This window comes from Pezoporus occidentalis, unplaced genomic scaffold (genome assembly GCF_034315485.1).
Source record: "Pezoporus occidentalis ecotype Australia unplaced genomic scaffold, CSIRO_AGI_Poc_V1 ctg23, whole genome shotgun sequence".
NCBI lineage: Eukaryota > Metazoa > Chordata > Aves > Psittaciformes > Psittacidae > Pezoporus > Pezoporus occidentalis.
The window spans coordinates 2,590,099-2,603,801 of record NW_026914180.1 but is presented as its reverse complement, the minus strand read 5'-3'; the positions used below and the strand labels follow the sequence as shown (position 1 = coordinate 2,603,801).

At 43.9% G+C, this 13,703-nt stretch overlaps 1 long non-coding RNA gene across 1 annotated transcript; it reads right to left on the bottom strand.

Moving 5' to 3' along the window:
• Positions 1-8,767: 8,767 nt before the first annotated feature.
• LOC134165054 (uncharacterized) lies at positions 8,768-13,319 on the bottom strand. Its single transcript, XR_009965345.1, has 2 exons — positions 11,993-13,319; positions 8,768-10,709 (listed from the first exon to the last, which is right to left on the bottom strand). It is a non-coding gene; the product is annotated as an uncharacterized LOC134165054 (long non-coding RNA).
• Positions 13,320-13,703: the final 384 nt, after the last annotated feature.

Here is a 13,703-nt window from a genome sequence, read left to right as displayed (position 1 = left end):
CAGGAGAGGGAAACAAACTTTATTCCCTACTGATCATGGGGCACCTCTATTTCCCACATGCTATTTCTTTTGTCTACTTCCACTGCAAGCTCCTCCTGGTAGGTGTCACTTCCCCATAAACACTGTGCTTGCCACAGAAGTTATTGACTGAAATACCACAGTCTGAGCTACTCAGAGCAGCCAAGTCTCACACTATGGGCACAAAGCACTCTAGGTTTGCCTGACTAAAGCAGAAATCTGCACTTGGGCTAGTCACCTGTGGTTCCCTTGCTAGTCAATGGAGAGCCAGTCAATACAGTTGATGGAGTCTATGGTGATTCATCTCTTCCTAAAGTAGACGGTTAAACCAGCAGATGAATTGCATAATAAACCCACTTATTTCTTCTTGCTTCCTGGAAAGCCCAGTGTGACAGCTCGCATTTAGGAGTCTACTTTGAAATAAGGTGAGTCTAATCCCACCACTGCCCTCATGACCTTCCATTGCCCTGATGCATCCCAGGCATTTGCAGGTACAGCTCACTCTGTATCCTGAAGTGTAAAGAGAGTTTTGATTGGGTTGAGGGCTGCCAGAGGAGAGTGGCAGTTCCACACTCGGGTGGCTAAAACATTCCACCCCTGACCAACAGCCCACAGCCCCAGGCCTTCCCATGTGTCCCCAGGCTCCAACTCCCCTGCTCCACGCCTAAGTCACAGCCACATCATTCAAAATGCAGTATGTGAGCTGTGCATTGCGATTGCATCAGCCCTGGGTGTCTGGTTGTGCAGGGGCATAGGCTAGACTATACAAAGTTCTTGTATCTATGGATGTTGGATTAGTAAAGCATTTAGGGTATGGCATGTCCTGATACAGTGGTCTTCAGATGCTACCACATAAAATCCCCATTTATCTTTCTCTCAGAGGGTGAATTTAATCTTTGCTTATTTTTATGTTTTATAACTAAAAGCTGTTTCTGCCACCCTTGGTCCACGGGATACTTCTCATGAGTAATCTTCTTGTGTTTTGCAAACTTCAACATAAAAATGCTTTGCTAATCATCAGGCATTACTGCTTGGATGTTTCTGTGCTGCAAAATAACCTGTCAATCAAACCTTCCTCAAACAACCCCTAACTATGCTTATTGTTTTGCAACCCTGTTCCCTGTGGGTGAAGATGGGAAAGGAGAATGTGCTTACCTTTGAGCAAAAAGCTGCGTAACTCTTGCGTCAGCGATACCACCAAAATATAGCTGAGGTGCTGCAGTGTCCGTTCGCTGGCTTTCTGTGCAAGCACATATCCATAATAGCATAATTTGGTGCACAGATTTCAGCTAGTTTCTTCCTCTCTGGCATGATACACACTCATTGGATCTTGAAGTCCTTATTCCTCAGACAATTCCTCCTGCATTTGATGAAGATTTGTAATCTTGGAAGGGTTGTGCAAAATTTATACTACTAATTTGTCATATTTGGAGATATTAATGACGTACAAGTTACTGGATTCATATTTGGAGGTATTAATGATGTACAAGTTACTGCATTCAGTACAAGGTAACTGGACAAATTGCTGCAGCCTATACTTATGTGAAGTAAATATAAGTGATCAAAGGGTAACTTCTGGCTTGAAAAGGCATTAATACTACTAGTATCAGCTGAAGTAATTAAACTGTACGTATTTTGTTTCAACACTTACTGTAGCCGTTGACCCTATTTCATCCTCCCCCTTCTTTTTAGCATCCACAGGCATTTTGACATCAATGGGATCTTTAAGAATGAGGGCAGTAAAGCTGGGCAGAAAAAAAGTTTTCCCCTCACAAGAATGATCAAGAGCATGAAATAAACATGCTCTTATTCCAAATTGGGATGAAAGCTCAAAATCGCAGCCCCAGAATCTAGTCTCGGCAATGACAAAACCACACATGGTCCCATCCAGTTTCGTATCTGGAAAAAATAGTCAAACACCTCCTAACATTTTTGGCTGCTGTTTCTGGCCGATATAAGATGAACCTGCTCCAAAGCAGCCCTGCATCCCTGGGAATCCTGTGAAGGTACTCAATGGGGTGTTGCTCTTCCTTAGGATGGCTACTTGGGGATAAAGTCAAAAGATGACCTTAGCCGCGGCTTGGCAAATAAGGTGGTGGATATTTCATACCGAGAGGTTCCTTTTAAATGACTTTAAAGAGCTGTGGCTACTTGAAAGGCAGATTTGCATCTGCCCATGGCAATTCATTCCTACGGTGTCCCCAGGCATAATGTATGGCATGTTTTGGGGCACAAGACTGCTTTCTTACGTGCATCCTCTGTGACTCTTTAGGAAGGATGCCAGCTATTGAGACAATTATTTTGTTACCCATGTTATATTCGGAAATGCAGTGCAATCTCATGTTCTTAGTCCGTTGCTTCAGACACAGCTGGTGGGACTTGCTCTGCATGGACATGTTGAGCTCAATTCAGAACCAACTCTGTGCTGCAGCTAATTAGAAGGTGCTTCTAGTAGGTGAGATACTGGAGAAGAGCTTTAGCCACAGCAAACCATGATCTCCAGGAAGATTCAAATCCACGCCCCCCCCCCAGCAACTGCAGGAGTGTGTTTTCTACTCTGCACAGACCACATTTATTAATACTTGTGCTCCTTCAGTTTTTTCATCCTTCATTTCCCTTTACATAGTTTTATTTTTCCCAGTCAATAAGAATGATTTTATTCTTTTTAATTAGATATTTTTTTAGGTTTCTCATAGTAATTAATGTACCTTTCTTCAGCAGTATAACCTATTACAGTAGTTATAATATTAAATCATAACTGCTGCTAGTTATAAGGGACCAAGAAACATAGGTTTTTCAATAGACACTTTGTCTTCATCTTTTGAATTAGTTTGCAGCCTGCTTTACATTTTTGGGCAAGTAATAAGATTTGTTGATTTGAATGAAGAACGATGTTAAAATAAATTGCATTGTACTTTTAATTACATAGACTTAATTTTTGTGGTGACACTCCAGGCTCTCATATAATGTTGTTTAATGTTTATGTCTCCTTATTGATTTGATAATTTAAATACAAAATGTCATTTGCATATTTCTACATTCATTGTTGGGGTGCTGTGCTCCTTAAGGAATCAGGGGAATTCTGTCTTTTCCCCCATCTGTTTCATGCATGTACAGGCATGCATGTCCCATATTTCCTTTTCCTTTTCTTAGGCACCAAATCCCAGCTACACAGATGATTTTCTTCTCCACTGCTGTGAGACCGTGATTCCCTATGCTCGACATTTTGAACCCAGGGGTTTGGTGTGATATGGGCTGCTGCTCCAGGAAGCCCTTTTTCTGGGACTCCTTGGAGGTGGCTGAAGATAGTGGTGGGTAGCTCAAGAGCTACCACTGGACATGTTAGCTTTGGTGTGCTCTTTCTTCACTTGGGAAGTCAAACACACAGCACAGAGTGGTTTGAGTCCACCCACCCCTGTAGAGGACATAGTAGAAGCAGATCTTGCAGAAGTCCACAAACCATAGGAAGAGCCCAGTTAGATCTCCTTTGTCTTAAGGTGAGGATGCTGTCCTTACTGCTCTCCAGACGCCATTCAGAAGTAGCTATGAGAATACAACCAATCAAGAACAAAACTTCAGACCTTTCTTCCTCCATCAAAACCAACGTTTATGACCACCCTCTTCCACTCACCTCAGCTCTATCGGAGTGGAGCCATGTTCATGGCACCATCCTACCCGAGGCAGTCTTAGCCATCTTTGTGGACTGGTTTTGAGGTGTTTGTCTTTAAGTTATAGAGCTCCAGGCATATTTCAGAGTTTCTAGAAGTTAAGCAGAATTAACTTTTCTTTCAAAAATCCATCATCATCAAACTGTTTTCCCCTCCTCTTCATTAATGATTTACTTTCTGTGGAATAAATGCACCAACTGAGGACAGAATCATTATTAAAATCTCAGTTAACAACACAATATTACTTTGGTCCTTTCATTTCCTCCACTATTATAAAATTCAAGATTCATTTCATCTATTAATATTAGCAATCTATTTTTTTTTAATTTTGAGAAGGCACAAATTAAAGGGGGAATGATATTATGGAAGCAGCACTAGAACTTATTCCTTTTTCTCTAAAATCTATTTTTTCCCTTCCATCAGTTCTTTCTTTGCATCTAATACTGACTTCTTTTGTATTGATATTCCCAGTAACTTCATTTGATACCTGGCATTATACCCATGGAATTCAACTGGAAGAGGCCAATTAGACTTCCTTGGAAGGTGATTAAAATCACGGGTCAATGAAGAGCCGAAGACTGGCACATGGGTTTGGGAGCAAGGGAGCTGGGTTTGGGTCCTAGCCCTGCCATAAAATTGCTCTGTGACCCTGCGCAAGTCATTTTATTTCTCTGTGCTGCAGTTTCCATGTGTTTAAAGTACGAACAAGAGTCTTTGCTGCTCATTATTCAAGTCTCCTAGCAAATAAAACGTGATGTGTAAGAGCTAACTGAGCAGAAGGCACAGATCCTTCTCTGAAGGAATCTATGTCCTACAGTACAGCAGCAGACAATGAGGACAGGGCAGAACAGAGATGCATTCTGTTTTCTGAGAACTCACAAATTGCTCCTGTTCCCTTTATAACAGATCATTGTTGGTGGGCTCTAATGAAATTTCCTTTGTGCCTCTCTAACTCTAAACATAACTGAGATTTCCCTGCATTATTTTACATGGAAAAGTTCATGTGCAGTACTTTTTGTCAAAGAAAGACTGGACTTTTAATGCTCTAGAGTAACCACCTTCTATGGTTACAGCAAATTTATTTCTTAGCTTGTTCTGGCACCCCTACAATCCTAGGAGCTAGATATGCATGTGATTGCTCTGGCAATCCACTAGACTGCAAACAGGGGATTGCTATTGTAGCAGGTTTTCGCAAACGCTGAAGTGCTGAATTGCAATGATTTCAGTGGCAACTGGAGGAAGTAGTTTGATAAAGCCTTCTAAGAGGCTCCCAGTACAATCAACAATACCTCAACCATCCCTGCAGGATCTTTGTCTTAAAGCCGTCCTGCACTGACAATTCCACAACAACCTGTGGGAATACCCCTGTGCTGAACTATCCATGGCACTGGAAAGCTTTTCCTGATCTTTTACAGACATCTTTTCTGCTGGAGCTAAAGGCCATTACTCGCCCTGCTTGCAGAAGGTACAAGGACGCACCACGCTATTCCTCTTTGCTTGAGCCTTGTATGTACTTGGCAACTTGCTTTGTCTCAGCTTGGTCCCCTCTTCAGACCACAGACTTCTCTCTTTCTCAGCCTTTCTTCAAAGGCAGGTTTTCCACAACTCAAATCATTCTTTTTGCATCTCTTTGGGCTTTTTCCCTGCTGACCCATATCTTTCCTGAAGTGTGGAAATTGTTCTTGAGCCAAGACACCACCATTGCCAAGTTTAATGGAAAAAATTGTCCCGTGCCTTCTGCAGCATGCCCCTCTGAACAGGCATCCCAGGAGGACTGCTGGATTTTTGCAGGACTGGATTTCTGCTGTACTCCCAAGCATCACAGCCCCGGATCTTTTTTCAGCATGGCAGCAGCCTGGCCAGTTGCTTCTCATCTTGTATTTGAGAAATTGATTTTAACTCCCCTGCCAGGGAGTGAAACATTTTAATTACTTCTGTGTATAAAGCCTGCTGCTCCCATTCTGATCAGGACTTATCTCTTAAGTAAAGCAAAGCCTATCAGAGATCCTGCAGAAGACTGAGCTGAAACCCAGGCCACAAGAATACTTCCAACCAGTACTTCTGCCACAAGGGTCCTGCACCCTTTTCATCCTTGTCCTATGCCATCCTTGTTTAAAAAAAAAAATCTTCTCCCTCCATTATTACTGAATTATTTTCAAATTTGGTGCAGCCACTTGCAATCATTTAAACTATTGTAGCTGAATAATTAAGGGTCTGTGTACCACCCCACAGCATCCACAGGCCACAAAAAATGGGATTAAAGATGAGACTGGTTGCTTGATGGATTATTGATAATTTTCCTGCTGCCTGTTCTTGCTTCTCAACCCAAAGGAGTGGCATTTGGTGGCACAAATAAAAGGACAAGATCAGTGGCTTTTGAGAGCAAGGGTGTGTTGAATGGATAAGGGGCCAGGAAATGCAGCGCAGTCTTCCTGCCAAAGGACCTAATCCCAATTTAGGGGTCACCAAGATACCTATAAATAGATAAAAACTTGAGGCTGACTACAAAAATATCTCTGTCTCATTCTGCCCATGCCAGGAACCCACAATACCCTGGCATCACAGCCTGCAGGGCTGGCTGCTCTCACTTGTGAACACATTTATCACTGATAATATGCCAAAATGTCCACTGTCGAATGCTGGGGAGCGTTGGGAAGCACAAGTGTGACTGAGCGCAGCAAGATTTTACCTGCATCTGTATTGGCAATATGTCATTCCTGCCTGTCTACAAAACTGATGAACCAGTGGCTGGATTCTTAACAGAATAGTTTCTATATTTTGTACTTTTTATGACATGTGGTATGTCCTATGCTATAAAGCTAAGGAAACAGTCTTAGAAAGGGTATTATGGCAGCTGGGCAATAAGCAGTTGATAGGAAGGTAAAAAGGTAATACCAAGGTGGAAGCCCATGAAAGCCAGAAATTGCTTGGATGAGTCTGTCAGGGAGCCCCCCATGATCCCAAAGACCTGTGGTGTAACTGGAGAGCTGAACCTAGAGACGTCCCTCAGAACTGAGGAGAGCATGCCAGAGATGCATGGGAAATCTAGGACTTCAGCAACTGAATTTAGCCCCTGAGATACAGCCAAGCAACTGAAGGGATGGAGCAAGGGTCATGCTGTGCAGCCAGAAATATGAGGAAGGGACAAATGAATTTGCCTGTTTTGGGTCTGACAGGCTGAAAAGAGGCAATCTTCTAAGGGGAAAAAGCTGGAGCAGAGTGAAAAGGAGCAATCCCTCCCCAACATGCTCAGCAAGGACCAAACTGCAGCAGGTCAGGCTGAGGTTATACAGGAGGGAAGATATTCTGCAGGCAAAGCTCATGATGCCCTAAGAGTCTGGAGCACTGTGCAGTACCCAGGACTGCAGGAAGAGCTAGGTCGAATAGGTGCTGCCGAAGTGAGGATAGGCTGGATGGCACCTGAATATTCCCACTTGCACACTGCCAGCTGCCACAGTGTGGGAAGAGTTTCATCCAGGCTGTTTACACCAGCATTTCCCTTGATGAGCAGCAAGGACAAACACTTTATGATGTAAAAAACAAACTCTGGTTCCAATAAAGACAAAAGGAAAACTACCTCGCTAGCGATGTCCAGTTCATTACTCAATACCATGTAACACAATAATGTTGCGTTTTAAAGCTTAGTGCATCTGCCTTGCTCTATTTATACTGTAGTCTTGAGTGTTTACCACCTCCTGCTACTGGCAGTAGAGTATTTGCCACAAAAGCTTAATTATTTGCCTTCTCTGAGAGGGTACTTTTTGTGATTAAAGCCTTCCTGAGAGTAATGCAGGAAGCACTTGGCCTCACTGGGCATTCTTATAACCTAACCACTGAAATCTGGGACAAAGGCCGATAATCTGGGTTAAACTCTAAAAATACACCAAACACTCCAGGACATATTTTGTTAGCCCTTCCATACATGTCTTGAGTGTGTTGGGAGGCATGAGGCCACAGGTGAGAGTAGTGGAAGTAAAGCCCGCAGTGTGTTCTGGCTGGCTGCAGGAGGGATACAGATGCTTTTCTTACTCAAAGCCATTTCAAAGAGGGGCACAGCACCTCCATATGAACCTTCCCATTGTTAAAGCTTAATTGCAACCAGTTTAAAAACCCCAAGTCTACGTTTTTAAATAGAATACTGGAATTTGAAAGATGTTCTGCCCAGGGAACACCTAGGGAGGGAGAAACGTGAAGGAGCTGGAGAGATGACAGGCCTCTGCTCTAGGCTGCTGTAGCCACCATACGCACTTTAAAACACCTGCATTGCATTTTCAGGTAAAACATCAACAGCTGAAGACAATGTGGGTAAATACCTACTGGACTGTTTTACAGATGATGGTAACTTAAATGGATGGGGCTAGGGAACAGTCTAAGGGCAGTAACTGAACATGCTGTTCTCACTGCAGATTCAAGGGTTCTGTTGTATTCCCAGGCTCTTTTTTAGGTGTGGCAAAACCCCATGGGATATGCTGGCAGCCACCCAAAAGAGTGCAGCACTTAAGGCTGCCCTAGCCTGGTCCAAACACACTCCAGCACAGAGGTTTAACACCTTGCCCTTCCCCTGCCAGCCCCAGCTGTTATCCGCATGTCGGCTGTTGTGCACAGAAAAGTGGAACAACCAGGGCGACTCAACAGCTCCTGAGCCCCAAGGTTGCAGCACTGTGCACTGGCTAGCCTTACACCAAGGATGGGAAGAGTTTCTCTTGCCCTTCTGCTTGTCCATCTCATGTAGAGGCTCTGTAGGTAACTTCTATGCAAGCAAAATGATCAGATGATGGGACCTGTACTTATTTACCTTCAGCTTTTGAAGGAAGGAGGACCAAAACATTAATAGGTTGCCACTACTGGAGGCTGTCACAGTCACTAGCAGTGGCACCAAGAAGTGATTCCGGTGCTACTACCCCCAGTTCTGGAGCACATTTTCCTGACAGGAACCCAGGCAGTCTTAACATTTCAAGCTAGAAGGGATTTTGCTGCTGTGGCTCTTGGTAATCTGTTTGAACGGTTGGTAAAAACATCTTCCGCTGAATTTAAGGTGCATTGACTTCAACTCCCTGCAACACACACTCTTAGAAGAGAGGTATTTATTTCTTTTAATGAGCTAAGCACCACCAATGCTGTATTTGCATTTTACAGGGAAACTGAGGCAGAGATCTTGAAAGCAGGACATTAGAATGAATGTCTAAAGTTTGGTACTGTAGTCCACTTACATAAATATCATGCTTTTTGTGACTCCTGGCCACTGGCTCCTGAAACAGCCAAAGCTTTTGTACCTGAGGTTCAGAGAAGGCTCTTTGTGAGCTGCGAGAGCAGCACAGCCTTATGTTTCAGGGGAATTTGAATACTGGCTTCTCATAGTGCTGAAGAGCACAAGACAAAGCCAGAGGTCACAGTAACCTTAGGTACAGTGAATCTCAATGAAGGAAATACCTGAAATGAACCTCGAATATCAGGCAGACCTTTGATGCTATGTCCTGGGTTAAAAAAAGATAGAAAATGCAGTCCTTTACCAATTAAGCATACACCGTCATTTCAGAATTAGCCATATGATGTCCGTAATCCTCCTTGTCTGAGCAGAGGAGTCTCCAGCTCAAGTGTGGGCGTGCTTTGGTACCCATCGAGCTGGTGGGACTTGCGTATATGCATTAGAGCTTGGATTGTTCTTTTCAGGGGCAGTAATATGCTAATAGTACAGCTAGCATCCAGTGCCAACCGCCCTCCAAAGCCTTCTCACAATTAAGTTCCCTGCCCAATAGGGCAGACTTGCTCTCCTGGATTTAAGGGGAAATGATGATACGGCCACTCTGCTGGTTACAGTGGTAAAAATAATGAGCTATGTCCCAGAAGCCCTAACAAAACCCACAGATGAGTAAAGCAGTGCTAAAGACTGAACCTGAAGAAAGCTTTGGTCCACGGCTCTGACACTATCTGAAATGTGCCAATTGCTGGTATTTACACTTTGATCAAAATACAACTAAGAACCAAAGGAAGAGTTCACATTCTGGAGGATGGCAGAACTCTCGGTTTATGGGCATCTTGGTAGCAGATCCCTTTGCTTGGTATATTCCCCTTTAATCTGTCAACATCGGATGCCTTGCTCTTTAGTCTAGAGCTAAGAAAAGCGATCAAAAAATATAGTTTAGGGCCCTTTCTGTCTGTCGTATCACTCACTATTTTTACCAGTTGCACTGAAGCCAGACCGCAAAGGGCAAATTTGTCAGTGTGGGTGGGCTTTTTTAGTGCAAAACCCAAGGGCTCATACAGACAGTAGCAAAGACCATCTGCATCCACGTCTGTAAGTTCAGCCTCTAATTTAAAGCTGCTTCAAATATAGAAATTCCAGCAAAGTTAATTGTAGCTGCATTATGGAGAGGTGACAGCAGTGAGTCCTTAGAAAGCTGGGGAAGGTTTAAATCTGCCTCAGGTCTGTTCCTGTTAAGAGTCAGGCAAAACCACCAGAAGCAGAGTCAGCCTAATGCTGGGTATAAATCCTAGTGGGAAATCCGGCAGGTGAGGTGCTGACCACACAGCAATGGAAAATAAGGATAAAGCTCTCTAGCAAAAACACCTTTCCTCCACATGTTGAGAACTGTGCAACATGGCTCTGCCATATTAATTGGTCTGTGCTTTTAAAAGCTTCCTAATTCTGCTCACAACTGGGAACTTAGCTTACTGTTATATTAGGAAACTCCTTCATGGTGTGGGTTGCTTATTACTGAAAAGCATTTAATTACAATAAAACGTGTAGTTAAAGTGACAATTTATTTACTTAAGGTTATGAATATAAATTGTTTTCTCTTACCCATGCATTTTGAAATGGGAATGTAAAAGCTGGGATCCCAGGAGGTTCTTTAGGCTGGGTGAATTCCTACAAGCAGCTTTAGGAACTGATACAGACACTGCAGCCTGTGAACCAGTTTGCCATCTCGGGGCCACAAGCCATGTCTCACCTGTTGCAGTTACTGCAATTTTGGTTAAGACGACTGGAAACGGGTCCCTTTGCTTGCACCAAAGCTCTGTAATCTGCAACGAACCAATGCCAAGCTGAAAAATAAATTCCTGTTACTGAATACTTGAAGAGATAAAGGAAGCGTTGGGTCCCCTTCCCTGAGTATTTTTCATGTTTTATAACACCTCTGCCAGTATAAATTTCCATTCACTGAAGAAATTACATTTCACGAGAGCTACAATAGGATTTTAAGATAAATGACATGTGAGCATTGCAGTTTTGTACAGGCTTAAGTGATCCAAGTATCTTTATCATGTGCCAGGTATCAAAATACATGAATTTGACTTGTTACAACAGTCACACCACAAAGATAGAGTGTCATATGAGACTGCAAAGCACAAAGCCATCTTAGCTAAAGTTTCTTTTAGCATGTGAGGGTTTTTAACTGGTAAGTATAATTATTTAAAAATGGTCCCAGCTGTGCAGCTCTAATGGTAACTGGGAACAGAAAAAAGCTCTTGAAAACACTGCTTGTGAGGGCACTTCGTGCAAGCACTGCCTGAACACTTGCTACCTTCATTCATCCCTATTCTGAAATTCTTGGAGGCTGACGAAGTTTTTAAGTGTCATCTTGCTAAGGCTGTAACATTATCTCCGGTGACAAAACTCACTCCTGGGCTTTTTATGTTGCAAGGAGAGAAAACATTTTAGCTTTTCAGCAGGGTAAACATCTCCCTGTGAAACAATGTACACAGCACAGGCTGCAATTTAATAAACGAGAAATCAGGGTATCATTTATCCCTGGGCAAAAACTGCCCTGGGTCCAGTTCTCTTGTCAGTTTGCTCTTCACAGCATCGCTGTGAAGCAGCACACTGTCCAAGAGCAAAGGGCCACATCTTATTGGGTGGCTTAAGGACAACATCCCAAGCACTATGGACCTGTTTCCTCAAAAGCAATGACAGCCGTGTGATAAACGTGCTCCCAAGTCTCTGCCTATAAAGCACAAATTCACGTACTGTGGAACAGGGCTTTTCATAGCACAGAGATTAAAAATAGGAGCAGCGCTGGCCAGGGAGCATTTAAGTTTGGGCAGGGACAGAGCGCAACCGACTACTGTGTTAGCCAAGCTGCCTGCTCCCCAGGGCTAATATTTTCTTGGTATGAATTAAATGTCTCATTTTAGCTAACTGTGGGGATGCCGGTACAGTGAAACACTGGGTCTTTTTATTGCCCCACACATTTCTCCATACTTGAGCCATGTGGTAGTTCTCATAACTTATTTGTTGAATGAAATACACAGCAATGACCCATTATTTGCTTTTGAATGAAATAAGCAACCGTATAGGAAATACTGACCTATTACTTGTCTCTTCTCTTGAGGATCCCAATGCATTTCAAGCAGCTGCAGCCCATGGCAAAGACATTCCTTCTCATTTAACTGCTTTCCATTCCCTTTGCTTTCTGTGTGCCCTTGTCAGTGACTTGTCCCACGAGTGTTTGGTGACAAAAATCAGTCCTTCCTGTCTCCAGATTACAAATCTAAACAACCCTGCTTGTGGGTGCTTGTTTATGCGTAAGTAGGGGTCATCCCTGACCAATCCCTCTGACAGACATGTCTCCTTCTTATTTTCCACCCTCAGTTTGACTAACTGGGTAACTTTACCCACCTTGCTTTTTCCGTGCCACAGACCTGCCCAGCACTAGCTCTTTGTGAGCTTGTTTTTGCTGCTTTTTACTCCAAAAATTATTTTCTTGAGCATTTTTTGCAGCTTTACCAATTGCACTGCCCAGTGGTGCATGCTTTAGCTGTAACTTTTCCCTCCAAGAGTATCGTGTTTGAAGTCACGACTGCTATACTCCTGCCAATGTAATTCCTCTTTACTTACACTGAACATATGAATGAGGTATGATACCATGAATGATACTATTAATCAGTTTATTGCAACTGCACCTAGGAATCTCATTCACAGTTAAGACATTGTTACGCAAGTGCTGTATGTATATAAAGAAAGACTCCAGCTTCCAAGACGCTACAAGCCCTTACAAAAGATTCCTGAAGTTTCCTGCAAACTTCTTACTGAAAAAAAAATCTACTTATTTCTTCTTGAAACAAAACACTTCTCAAACTTTGAAAAGGAATGATTCAGTTTTACTCTTCTCTCCCTCCAGAGGAAAAAGTAAACGCTTTTAGAAACATTTTCAACCTTACTCCCCATAGCACAAACTGGAGGGAGGTGACCTGCGATTCACCACTGTGCGCAGGAGCTGCACGTCTGTGCTACAGCCTTTTCCCCCGTGAGTCAGTGGACCTCGCAGGCTCCAAGCCTTGGGAATGACCCAACTCCAGCATCTTTCGTTCCTCTTCCTTCCCCTTGTGGTGCTCCCTAATACCATATTATTTAGTTATCATTAAAACAGGTTGTGGAGAGAGTTCGATTCCTGTAATCCCCGCAATACAGAAAACCTTATTAACCCTGAAGCAGCCTGGGAATTGATGCTGCTGAGGTGGCCCTTCTGCCCTGGCACTCCTGGACACTGCCCCTGAGCCATCGCTACTGCAAGATCTGGGGGTCAAGGGACATTTTTGCGTGCGGGGGACTCCGGGGTAGAGAAAACACGTTCTCACCAACCTGGAAGAGAAGGATTATTTATTCCATACAGACACGGTATATCCCCACCCCCGAGGGGGTCCTCCCGTCCTTCTCCGGGAAGGCGGCGGGCACGAGGGGAGGAAGCTTCACCCCTCAACCCCATCCTCCCCATTTCCCCCGCTCCCTCCCCCCCCAAACCCCCCCGGTCCATCCCGTGGGGGGCGGTGCTCTGCGGGGCGCGGCCTTGACGGGCAGCGCCGCTCCCCACTCAGCGGCCGCGGAGCCCCCGCGCCGCTCCGCCCCGCTCCAGCCTCTTTGTATCAAACATCCGGGTTTCCCCGCTGGCTCCGCTTTGGCTTCTCCCTTTTTTTTTAGAAGCCATTTTGGAACCGGTTCAGCTTTTTTTTTTTTTAATTATTAAAACCCCCTCCAACAACAACAACAAACCACAACAAACCTCCCCTTTCCCCACAGCT